The sequence below is a fragment of the Cryptomeria japonica genome, chromosome 4 (assembly GCF_030272615.1).
Source record: "Cryptomeria japonica chromosome 4, Sugi_1.0, whole genome shotgun sequence".
NCBI lineage: Eukaryota > Viridiplantae > Streptophyta > Pinopsida > Cupressales > Cupressaceae > Cryptomeria > Cryptomeria japonica.
In genome coordinates, this window is record NC_081408.1 from 470,076,790 (window position 1) to 470,090,826 (window position 14,037).

Genomic DNA, 14,037 nt, shown 5'->3' on the forward strand with positions numbered 1-14,037 from the left:
ATTTCAATTAAATTAATTAATAGAAAGACACGAAAATGAATTAAATAAATTAATCTTTTCAAATTAACTATTTAATAGAAGAATAAACATTAAATAAATATAAAATATTTATTTAATTGCTCATAGCCATTTTTATGTGAATACATTTTTCCCCTCTTTGAAATGATGTCAAGACAACATTGTTTCAAAGATTAAATCAAGTCTCGATAGTGTGCTTGATATAGATAAAAGTCCTGATTGTGTGCCCCCCTTAGGAGATTGATCGTGAAATTGTTGAAAACATTGGTTTGAACGATTGATCTCATGATAATTGATAAAAAATCCATCAATTAAATTCATTTGTAAAAAACAAATTAAATTGCCCCATTGAAAAACATTAAGTACCCTTTCAAATAGTAAATATAAAATTAACCAAGGTTAATTTTAATTTCATTGTCATCCTTGGCAGCTTGTGAAGAAAATTGTCTTGGTGGGGTGGCGAAATGGTGATTCCTGTGGAGAACCATCAATTTGAGCATGTTCAACGATATCAGCGACCTCCTGAGTATGGGTTGCCGACATGTATCTTAGCCCGAGCTTTGTTTTCAACTTGTCGTACAACTTATCATGTTTTTTGGCACATTTTTTGAATTTTTTTGCGATTTTCGGTATTAGGTTAGTGCTTTTGCATTTAGATTTAGTGCATATGCAATTAGGTTTAGTGCTTTTGCTCATGATAGCACTTGTGCTCATTTTGTTAGCACATATGTTAAGGATGTTAGCACATATGCATCGAGTAGCACTTATGTTTCGTTTGTTAGTGCATATGCATTGTGTGTTAGCGCTTTTGAAAGTTTCATGCATATGTGCTTAGGGTTAGCGCATTGTTGAAAAGGTTAGCACATATGCTTTGTTTTGTGCTTATGTTCAATAGGATAGCGCTTTTGTTTAAAAATTTAGCACATATGCTCTAAACGAATATTTTTGATAGATATAAATACCCAAAAAATCACTTTACTGATTAGATTTAGGCGTGTTTGATGTGCATGTATGTTGAATAGGTACTTGATTGATTGATTGATGCCATTTGATATATTGATTTGATTTGATTTGGATAGATTAGCTCTAAGAAACCGATTTAGTTTCTGATGTAAGAGCATAGCAGAGTTTTGATTTAACTCAGTGACTGATAGAAAACCATGATTGATAGGTTTTAAAATGATTTGATAGCTTTAAGTTGCTTCAGTTTGATTTGATAGATTAGTGATTACTTTGATTTGATAGATAGATAAGTGATGATTGATCTAATGCGCTTGGTAAATAGGAGAAACTTGATGTTCTCTAGTGTCGGGAGAAATTTTCGGTGGTATGACATTTAGTGTCAGAGCTAACACAGGCAGAGGTAAGACATATAGATGCCTGTGGTTTATGCCATCTGTTATATATGCCTAAGATTACCCATAATAGAGGATTGTTGAAGACGTTAGCCGAGAGATGGCATAGTGAGCATAACACTTTCCACCTGACAACGGGTGAGATTAGTGTGACACTCAAGGATGTCTATAGGATTATGCACATCCTAGTGATCAATGAGTTAGTGCAGTATGATGTTCATGATCATGTAGGCACAGAGGCTTGCAGAGTCATTTTTCCTGATGAGAGCATCTCTAGAGGAGAGATCCAATGGGAGGATATGGTTATGTATGACGAGACTCTCCCTATGATTTTTGCTGGTTTGATTGGAGGATTCATTTGTCCTGATAGGCAATCATGAGGTTTTTCTATTGGATGGGGTGAGATTATTCAGAGTATGATGCAACGTCAAACTCGATATGCTTGGGGTGTTTGTATGCTTGCACATTTATATTATGATCTTCATCAGGTGGGTTATGATGAGAGTGCTAGTCTGTCGACAGGATGCACACTATTGCAGATCTGGTGCTGGGAGCACATTGCTATTACCTGGCTTATCCATCAAAGAGTTTATGAAGAGAGGTAGCCATATGTTTATCTATATGTAGTTATCCTTACTCAGCATAAGTTGGGTAAGATGGAGTATTGGCATTGGGTTCTTGATTCCTTGGATAGTGTTACTTAGAGACCATATGTTGATTGTGAGCCATGGATGGATGATGCACGGACATTACCATTTATTATGCAAAGTAGATATCTCATTGGTTAGTCTCCTTACATAATTGAGCGACAGTTGCTTAGTCACATTCTTAGACAGTTTGATATCATTCAGCCTATGCCTACTGGTGTCATGATATATCCTCGGTGGTATAGAGATAGGTGAGATTGGGGACCTTCTTTGTCTTTCGAGATTGCTTGCATAGAGTTTCTTTCTACTCTGAGAGTGGCTTATGATATGCAATTGAACATTCTTGATCCTGGTGTTACTGTAGAGTATGCTCAATATATACTAGCACATCCATGTGCTCGTATTACTGATCCAATAGATCCTCCTCCCAGCTCAGGAGATGAGGATGATGATTCGGATGATCCAGGTGTCAGGAGATGGAGATAGAGATGAGAGCTTAGAGATTCTCAAGAGGCCGGGGGAGATGGAGATGAGGGTGGGGATGATGGTGGGGGTGGTAGGAGACCAAGACAGAGAGGAGGTTGATTGAGAGTTTGTGGAGGACCATTTCGACCAGTTGGCAGGATTGGAAGGCCGCATCCTATGGGTGGGAGAGATGTTGTACAGATTGGGAGGGATACTGGAAGGGCAGGGATGAGATCACCGAGAGGGTTTCCATTGACAGGAGGAGGTAGGATGACTGGACTGGATGGGGGTTGCAGGAGAGGCATTGATTTTGGTCATATTCAGCTAGACCCTAGGGTTATTGCAGCTCATGGTGGAGATGATGAGGATCCAGAGGATCATGTTCCACTTATTAGACGACAGGTTTTGAGAGCTACTCAGACTGAGATGCTAGCAGGTGGAAAGGGACGTGGTGAGGAGGGGATTGGGGTTCATGTGCCACAACAGGATTTACTAGAGCAGGATGCACCAGAGCATGATATGCTAGAGCAGGAGCCTTGACTTGACTTTGTATTGATGAGGCATTTGTACTTTTGATCTGATATCATTGTATACTTGGAATGTTATTGTTTTATGATGATCTGTATGTAGACATGGACTATATATGATGATGATCTTTATGCATGTTACTCTATTTTATGATGATCTATATGTATTGATTATATGGATGCAGTGATTAGATGGTGATGTTATGATCTTTTCTTGTCATTATGATGATGCTTTAGATGATGATGCAATGATAAAAAAAAATTTGATTTTTGATTTTGATGACCTTGGATGCAACTGAAAATGATTACTAACTTAAATGATGCAAATGCAATGATCTATATGGAAATGCAAATGAATGATTGATTGATTTGTTTTTTATTTTTGATGCAATTGAAAATGATGGAAAATGCAAATGCAATGATTGATTGCTTTAATGTTTATGCATAATAAGATTATGAATCTAAGTGCAAAGATGAAACTAAATTATCTTTAATGGATGTTTAATAATGCAAAATAATAATGATGATACACTACATGATTAATGAAATGCACTTAATTGAATGCAAACTAATGCAATTTTTGAAATGCAACTAAATGAAATGGATGATTCTAAAGATGAATGAACCTATAATGATCAAATGCAAATTGTGTTTTTTTTTGTTTGTCCAAATATACTCAATCTTTATTCATGACCATTGATCTGTGAATGAAATGAAATGCTTATAATGCAACTGACAATGAATGCTTATAATGTAGATGAATAATGAGCTAATAAAATGATCTAAAAAAATTATACTGCCATTCTTCATATGTTATCTTGTAATAATGATTGATTTCATCATTGAGTTTTTAAAATGTTGTAAGAAAATACAAGCAACTTGACATAATGATTCAAGATGACTTGAGTATTTCGTACATGGATTTTGATATAGCAAGTTAATACAAGAAACTTGATATAATGAGTCAAGTTGACCTGAGTATTGCTTGCAAAATAGACAAGGATTATCTCCTTTCATGCATGACTAGGAACGTCCTCCTTGATCTTTTGTCGATCATATCCTAAGATAAGTACATACCATAGTAAGAGATAAATCACATACAACAATCAAAGAAAAATTATCATGCCCCATGATAGCTTCTCTAGTCATGGACATCCTTGAGTCGCATAGAGTACATGATTAGCAATAAAATCAAGATATAAACATTGAATCTTGTATGCCATTCACATGTTCTTATGGTCATTAACTAATATAATCATCTTGATTAATGATCTTTGATAATCCTTTATTACTTTTCTAGTTTATTCTTCATTTTATGAGTTTCACAATTCAGTTATCATAAAATGCCTTGATCTTCATTGCTTTGTTGCTCGTTATCTGCTTCAAAATCCTAGGTGTTTTTGGTTTTTCTAAGTTTTCTGAATGTTTTAGATTTTCAAAGATTCAAAAGATCACCTTAGCAAAAGGAATTAGGATTTTTCCCCTAGTGGAAACAATTTTTTTATTATGGATGTATGATTTGATCAAGATCCAAATCATGGCAGGATACAAATGCAAGTTGATTGATTCTGATAAGATCTAAGATAGTGACTATGATAAGTATGCCAAAGATTGAGAATTGTCGGTAAGTTGCATATTTCCTGTGAAATGATTCAAAGCAATAGATATGAAAAATGGAATGGATAAACTAAGATAGATGGAAGAAATAGATGCGATAGGATGGAGTGGATAGGTGCGCAAAGAGATCTCATAGATGGAGGAACTTACTTTTTAGATAGCCCTTGTTTACCAAGTTTTCACCATCAAAATTTATTGCATTTTCCTCTCTTTTTCTCTCTTTTTTTTTTGACTATTTTATGCTTTTTAGGGATTTTCTACTTTTCTGATTTTTACTGATTTCTTCAGGACTTTATATGGTTTTTATTGATTTTTTTCCAGGACTTTATATCTCAAGAATAGAATTTCTTGAGATGAATAGAATTGATAGGTTCATCAAACCAATCACCATTAGGGGTAGATAACTTGTGTTCTCCTGATCCATATGCTACTACTATGACAAAAGGTCCTAGCCAATTTGGTTCAAATTTTCCCTTCTTTTCTCGATCTTGCTGATTTCTTGGATTCTCCCTTAGAACTATATCTCCAATTTGAAAAATGCACGGCTTGACTCTGTGGTTATAACTTCTTGCCATTCTTTGTTGATATACTTTCAAATGATCTGTTGCATTTTGGTGACGTTCCTAAATCAGTTCAAGTTCCTAGAGGCGAGAGACTCGTTCTTCTTCTTCTAGTATAATAACTTTCAAGGTTACTCGTATAGAAGGTATCTCTACTTATATAGGTAATATGGCTTTTGATCCATAGACCAAACAATATGGAGTTTCCCATGTTGGAGTGTGGATGTTGGTTTGGTATGCCCAAAGAGAAGGATTTAGCTTAATGTGCCAATCTTTCCTAGCTTCATTGACTGTTTTCTTTAAAATTTTCATGATATTTTTGTTTGATGCCTCATCTTGACCACTTCCCTGTGGATAATATGGAGTAGAAAACCTATGTTGGCTATGAAATTGTTCACATAGCTCCTTCACATCTTGATTTTTGAATGGTCTCCCATTATTAGTGATAATGGTCATAGGAATTCGATAGTGACAGATTATATAATTCAAAATGAATGATGATATTTGTTTTCCTGTCACTATTGTTAAAGGCACTACTTCAATCCATTTAGTGAAATATTCAGTAGCAGTCAGAATGAACTTATGTCCATTAGAAGATGAGGGATTTATCTTTCCTACCAAATCAAGGCCCCATTGGGAAAATGGCCATGATCCAGTCATAGGATATAATTCTTGTGCTGGTGCATGAATGAGATTCCCATGGATCTGACATTGTTTGCATTTCCTAGCATATGCAAATGAATCTCTCTCCATAGTAGGCCAATAGTAACCCATATGAAGAAGTTTCTTAGCCAATGTTAAACCACTTGAGTGTGTGCCACAAATACTTGCATGAACTTCGTTAATAACTTTCTCATATTCTTCTTGTTCAAGACATCTCAACAAAGTACCATCTAGACCACTCCTATATAGGATATCTTCAATAATAGTATAGCGAGAGGAATAACGGATAAAATTCTTTTTCTGATTACAGGATAGGTCAAGAGGAAGGATATTCTCTTTTAAATACTATTAAGTTTGATCGTATAAGGATTGATTGGTTCCTGATATATGGAAAAATCGGCAGATATGCTTGGATTGAATGGTAGAGGTTAAGATATATTCCACGAGAAATTATTAATGATGTTAATTCTCCTTATTTTGCAAGAGAGATGCTATTGTAGTCATTGCATCTGTTGCTTTAATCTCATTTCTTGGAATTTGGGTGAATGATATTTCTTTAAAGTGTTCTTTAAACTCCTCTACCAACTATTTGTATGGCATGAGCTTATCATCCTTAGTTTGATAATCATCATTTATCTGGTTGATGATAAGTTGCAAATCACCATAGACATGTAGTTCTTTGACATTACATTCAATGGCCATTTTGAGCCCAACAACCAATGCTTCATATTTTGCAGTATTGTTAGTTCATGGAAACCATAGTCTATATGATTTCGGAATTGTGTCCCTGAGGTGTGATGAAAAAGATTCCTGTGCCTGATCCATATTGTGTATATGAAACATCAAAGTACAATTCCCAAAAGTTTGTACTTACTGTCAAAATATTTGCATTAGGAAATTCAATGTGCAAAGGCATGTCGGGTTGTAAAGGTGCATCAACCAATTGATCAATGATGACCTATCCCTTGATAGATTTTTGGTCAACATAATCTATATCAAATTCACTCAGTATCCATAACCCATTTGGCTAGTCTTCTTGTCAAAGTTGACTTGCTCAACAAATATCTGAGTGGATCTATCTTTGCTATTAGTTTCACAAAATGAATCAACATATAATGTCGCAACTTCTGAGTTGCAAATACAACTGGTAGACATGTCTTTTCTATTGAGGAATAATTTAATTCATAGCCAACAAGCATTCTACTAATACAATACACTTCTTTTTCTTTTCCTTCTTCATCATGTTGAGCTAGGAGAGCTCCTAATGATACATTTGTTGCTGAGATATAGAGCAACAATGGTTTCCCTTTAGTTGGTGATACCAGTACTGGAGGACTCATAAGATATTCTTTTATTTTCAAAAAAGATTCTTCACATTTTTTATCCCATTTGAATGGAATATTCTTATGCAGAAGATGGGTGAATGGAAGACATCTATCTGCTAACTGAGAGACAAACCACCTGATTGATTGCAATCTTCCTTGTAAAGATCATAATTGACTTATGTTCCTAGGTGACTCCATCTCCATGATGGCTTTGACTTTTTCAGGATCTACTTCAATTCCATGAGCTGATATAATGTACCCAAGAAGTTTTCCAGGGGTTACCCCAAATGCACATTTCTTTGGATTTAATCTCAATTGATATCTTTCCAACCTGTCAAAAATTTTGCTTAAGATATTCAAATGTTCTTGTCTTGTATGAGATTTTGCAAGTATATCATCTACATAATCTTCTATAAATGTATGCATCATATAATGGAAAGTTGTTGTCATAGCCCTTTGATAAGTTGCTCCTGCATTCTTAAGCCCAAATGGCATAACATTCCAGCAATACGTTCCCCATGCACAAGTGAAAGTTGTTTTTTCTTGATATTCAGGTGCAATTCTTATTTGATTATATCTCGAGAAGCCATCCATTAATGAAAACATCTCACGTCCTACTGATAAGTCCACAAGTACATCAATTTTTGGTAGTGGGAAATCATCTTTGGTACATGCTTTATTTAGATCTCTAAAATTTGTACAAACTCTTATACTTTTATCTGGCTTTGACAGTGGTAGAATACTTGAAACCCATTCTGGATAAGAAACGGGTCTTATAAAACCCACATCTAATAGTTTCTTCAGCTTGATTTTTACAAGAAGAGCAATGTGTGGATGCATCTTTCTTAGATTTTTCTTAATTGGTTTTGCTTTTAAATACACATTAAGATGATGCATGGTAAGATCAGGATTAAGTCCTGGCATGTCTGCATAGGACCAACCAAAATTTATTTGTCTTTCCTTAAAGAACTCCATGTATTCTTTCCTCTCTTCATCTGATAATGAGGCAACATAATGAAGTATTTTAGGATCCTTTGATGTACCAATGTTTACTACTTCTTTTGGTTCTATCAAGATAGTGAATCTCTCATAAAAATATGTAGGAAGAATGTCAAACTTTCCATCTTCTGGCGCCTCAAAGAGATTTTCACCATCAAATACGTCCTTTGTTTTCCCTTTTGATTGATCTAGTGTTGCCATGAAATGGTTTTCAACAATAGGTCTCTTTCCTTGTTTTATTTCAATTTTACGACTGGAAAGTTTGGCATTCTCCTGACTATGAGAAACATTACTTGATTTTACAATGGAAGATATCTTAGGTGTGATGGGTTCAACAACATTAAGATGCACAACTAAGTCATGATCATTGGAAAATACATTTAGTTCAGCATTTTCTAAATTATCCCAATCAATTAGTTCAGGATGAAGAAGGGGTAAATCATAATCACTGTCATCATTAGGTGCTTCAAAGTTCATGACATAATGATGATAATTTGGCATAGAGTGGGTAATATCATATATTAAATGTTTTTGAGAATTGTCTCTCCCAAGCGTCTCCCAATTATTTCTAACAAAATCAGTATTAGTATTTTGTGGTTCACACTCAAGTGGTTCTTCAACTGACATTTTTCCCTTAAACAAATGGATTATATTAACACACATGTCTTTTATACTACAAATTCCTTCTTGATTGACCTCATTTGCATTTTGGAGTTGACATACTTGTGTACATGATAAAGAGGATTCTTTTGCTAGATTTTGTCTCCTTTCAAACTCAACTTCTTTTGGACTAATAGTCAATCCTACTTGACTATCTCTTAATTCTTCTATGGATCTGCCACATCTTGATACATCTTGTTCCTCTTTTGATGAAAATATTCTATTTCAAGATGCTTGATCTATCCCTATTGGTACTTCTTGTGGCATTACTTCTTTGTCTTTTGTTATTCCATTTTCTTTTTGCATACGCCTCTTTTCTCTGAATTATGAGTTCTTCTCGTCTTTTTTCTAACTCCATCTTTTGTTTTGTATTAAATGTCTTCCTCTATAATAGTTGTTTGTTCTTCATTGTTTTCCTTACTTGATGTAATAGATAAGACATCTGGACCCCATTCATACTCATTTGAATCTGTTTCTGAATTGTGATCTAGGACTACCCCACTATACCATACAGGAATGTTGCATGGTGCAAAAAGTTCTCAGATTTCTGCCATCTCTATTTTCACTGCTTCTGGAATATCTTGTTCAGATTTTGCATTTGTTTGTATTTCCAGAACTTGTTGACAAGATTCTTCTTTACCTTTGATGGTAATCTCCTCTTCTTTCTTTTCATGTTTTATCTTGCTTCTTTTGTTTATTGGTTACTATTTCTGCTGCTTGATGTAGCTTTTCTTGCCATTGTTCTTCTTTAGAGACTAATTTCTTTCTCCACTTTTGTTGTTGATGATTATGTTTCTTTTGATTGGATTTTAGATATCCAAGCCCCAATTTATCTTCTTTGGATTGCGAGTGGGGACAAATAGATTCTGAAATACCTTGATGTCACTTACCAATTGGTCATTTTCCTTCATATCCCATTTTTTGCATGATTTCATAACCTTTGCCATATTGTTTTATGGGAATATTGACTTCTGTTGCTGTTGCTATAGTTTTATCCTCATCCTTGTACAACCAACCAAGAATGTCTTTGTCTTCATTTTCTTCTTCAAGAATTCCAGTGCTAACAAATGTTCCTTTAAACATATATTTTGATCTTTTTTATGTCTTTGATTGAATATCTGTAGGCTTTCCATATGACTTAGGGGAAAGTGGAAAATTATGCAAAGAATATTTTCCCATTCCTTCATCATTTAATTTGAGCTTTTCCTCAAAAGTTTCCCATAACTTTTCTTGAATTTCTTTGGTAGGATATACTGATTCTCTGTTATGTGGAACTCTTGTATCTTGTGTTGGCTTCAAATTATTTCAATATTTACTAGAATCTGTAATTATAGTGATCTCTTGTCCTTCATGAGGAAATTTTACACATTGATGATATGTAGAAGGAACTGCTTGCATTTTGTGAATCCATGGTCTTCCTAGAAGAATGTTGTAAGAGAGGTTCAAATCTAAAACCTGACACAATGTATTCCTTTCCACAAGTCCTATTTTGATTGGTAACACAATAGTTCCTTTAGAAGAATGCTTTGATTCATCATAAGCCTTAATGGTTATTTTCTTCTTTGGGTCCACTATATTTTCTGAATATCCCAAAGCTTTTATCAAACTTAATGCACAAATGTTTAAGCCGGCTCCACCATCTATGAGTACGTGTTGGACATGAGTTTTATTAATGGTGACTTCAACATGTAAGGGAGTATTGTGAGGATGTTGTAAGGAAGCGTCATCATTTTCAAAAAATGATAAGCAATGAGGAGCTATAAGGTGTCCTACCATGTTTTGGAACTAATCTATATCCAAATCTTTTAAAACTGTTGTTTCCACTAAAGCTTTCTCCAAAATTTCCTTATGCATAGCTGAAACCTTGAGAAGTTCCAGAATTGATATTTGAGCGGGTATTATTTTTAATTTCTCTACTAAACTGTATTGTTGTGAAGAGGATGTTGGGTCTTTTGTTATACCCAGAAAGGTAACCTTTGCTTTGCTTCTTGTAATAACATTGATTGGCTCTGAAGATGGATTATCTTTAACAATAATAACATTTACCACATCATCATATGTATAAGAGTAATTCACTTTGGCTTTTCCTTTGTCATAAATCGGAAGCGAAGTTTTGAAAGCTAGGTGCAATTCATTTGTCTTGTGGCTATCCACTGTGATAGTTCCATTATCAATTAGATCTTGGATAAGGTGTTTCAATCTTTGACAATCATTTGTTTGGTGTTCTTTATTCCGATGGTAATTGCAAAAATGATTGGCATTCCACCAATTTGGCTTGACTGGTGGTTCATAACTTCTTGCTTCTGGTAAAACAATCAATTTGTTAGCAAGTAGAGTTTTTAAAGTTGATTCCAATGGTTCTCCAATGTTTATGAATTTCATCTGAGGATTGAAGAAGAAGGACTTGTTTTTATTGTTTTCTAGATTGTTATTGCTTGGGATTTGACTTGATAGATTAAAAATTGGTTGTTGTTGTTTTGTAGTACTATTATCATCATTTCCTCCATTGCTGACATTTCTATTCTTTGACCAGAACTTGGGTTTGTCATTGTTGTTGTTGTTGTTGGAATTATTGTAAAGTTTTAGCTCTCCTTTCTTTACCATCGCGTTCTCTATTTTCAGACCATTCTCGATCATCTTGGCAAAGGAGGGAGGACATTGCATTCTTAGTCAATAACTCATTTCACGGATAAGATTGTCAATGAATATGTCCATTTTCTCTTGATCAGACACATCTCATGAATACCTATTAAACATTCGTTTCCATCATTGTAAGAAGATCATAAAAGATTCACCATTCTTTTGTTTAACATTGCATAAATCCAGCATTGTTATCTCATTCCTTATATTGTAGGAGTATTGTGAAATAAATCTATTCACGAGTTCTTCAAAAGATTTGATTCTGGGTGGTATCTTGAAAACCACTCCATTGATTGTCCTTTTAAACTCCTAGGAAAAAGATGCATAAGGTAAGTTTCATCGTGGGATAATTCCATACTCATAGTACAAAACTCCCTAATGTGATCTCGAGGATCAGATTTTCCATCGTATTTGTCATATTTAGGGATCTCACAATGTTGTGGAAATGGTATCATATTCAAATTTTTATCAAAAGGATATGGGAATATATCTTCCAATGAATACTTCTTGGAGCTTGTTCCATTTTGCATATCTTGCATCTATTGTTGTAGAGTTTGCATTTGTTGAGTAAGATTTAACAACAGATTATCCACATAGTTTCTCCTTGTTTCTTCGTAAGTTGTTTTATCACTATGCTCTTTTCTTGTGTCATCCCTTTCTTTTCTTGTCTATTCATGACTTTATTTGTTCACATCTGTGTTTTGGGTGTTACTTGCCTCCGCACCTTGTTTCAAGTTTTCTATGTTAAAGTCTTGTGGTAGTTTAGCTCCAAATTTTGCCAACATCAAGAGATATTTCTCTTTTTGCTTTGCCAACAATTTTTCCATTAGCCTATCAAATTTGAAATCTTGCTCAAGGTCTCTAATGGTGCTATTGACTGCTTCTTCATCAATAGTGGTATACCCAAAAGTTTGGAATACATGATTATCTTCTTCCTCCATTTGTTGTTGTTTTCTAAGTTGTTTATATTGAGCTCTAGTCCAAACTGGCATGTGATTATTTCAAAATTGTTTAAATTTCCAAAGGACAAAGTTAATAGGTGATTATTGGTTTAGGAAGATATGCTTTGTTTATTTTACCGCTATTGTTTGTTAGCTGTGATAAAGCACGTCTTTGCAAAATTTCTTCGTCAAACTCTGTACTGCAGCCACGTAAGTAGTGACGAAAATGGTGTAGGAATGTCCTATGTTTTAATAAGATCTTGCGATTGATATACAAGAATCTCATTCTTTTCTGAGTAGCTTTATAACTGGGTTTTCTTTTCTTAAGGTGATGTTTAAAAGTCATATAAGCATCTGACAATTTACAAGTTTGTTTGATTCCAATGTTGGTGCAATTCTGTTTTTTATATAACCTAGGTTCAAAATGGGAAAGATATATCCAGGATTATGAACATAGGATATATTGATCAAGCTTCATGATAGAGGATTTGATTATCCTGATGAGAGACTTGGCAATGATGTTGATTTTTTTTGCACTTAAGATGTTTGAATCAACATCTTGTTGAATGTTTATTCTTATAGAAACCTTTTGGGAATAGCCTATTGGATTAGTGACCCAATTGTTGAGCCAGTTTGAAAATACGTGATGGTTTAGAGGCAAATCTACTCAAGAAGTGTTTTGATACTAATGTTTTGACACTTTAGTTTGATCTGGTGTTTCAAATGTTGGAAAGCCTTTGTATTACCCTTTTGATCAATTTTTCCAGAAATTTATTGGATTTTTGCTCACTCATAGATGATAATTTTCTTCAATTTTTGACCATTTGGAACATGTTACAGACATAGAAGACACAATGTTTAATTAAAAAAATGCACAAGCAAGTACAAATCTTATGGAAGGCTAAGACAATAGTTGTTGAATCTCACATGGGGTTTCTCCAGAGGCTATTCTATTCAAAGAAGATATTTAGATGCTTGACCCCACTAGCTCCACCCTTGGCACTCACTTCTCCGAGGCAGCCAAGTATCAGTTTCCATGAAAACTCCACATGGCAAACTTTATATCTCTACTAAGAATCGTATGTGTGTGAGCTGCTTCAGAGGTCCGACCTCCTTCACCAACAACTAGAAGGATTTTGGCAACTAGTACAAGTGATTTTTAGTAAAGTCTTCTAGTCATGTGGCCATACATGTGGCACTTTCAGCTTTGTAAATACAGAAGGTTCCTAGCCTATAGAGGTTATGCTCCATAGGGTGTATGGGGAAACATAGTGTCGGTATGAACTTATCAGCACATGTTGTTTGGGACTCTCATTACAAACACGATTTATTTAGAGTGGATTGGAAGGACTCAGTATTAGCTCATTTCCACTTTAGGTCATTCCCCTCTCATTGGCCCCCTCAAGGTAGCTCGGGAAGGCAGGCCCTCTAAAAGATTTGATTGCTTGAAAGTAAAGAAAGCATAAAAGAGTGGGTTTAGCTTTTTGATCACCCAATTAAGGGGAGAGAATATACCTACCACTTTCGAGACACAGAATATAAGTGTTCTTTTTAACTTTCCATAGCAATGTGATCTATCCTCTATTTGGAGATGTTTCTCCAACAAGCATGGTGTTTATT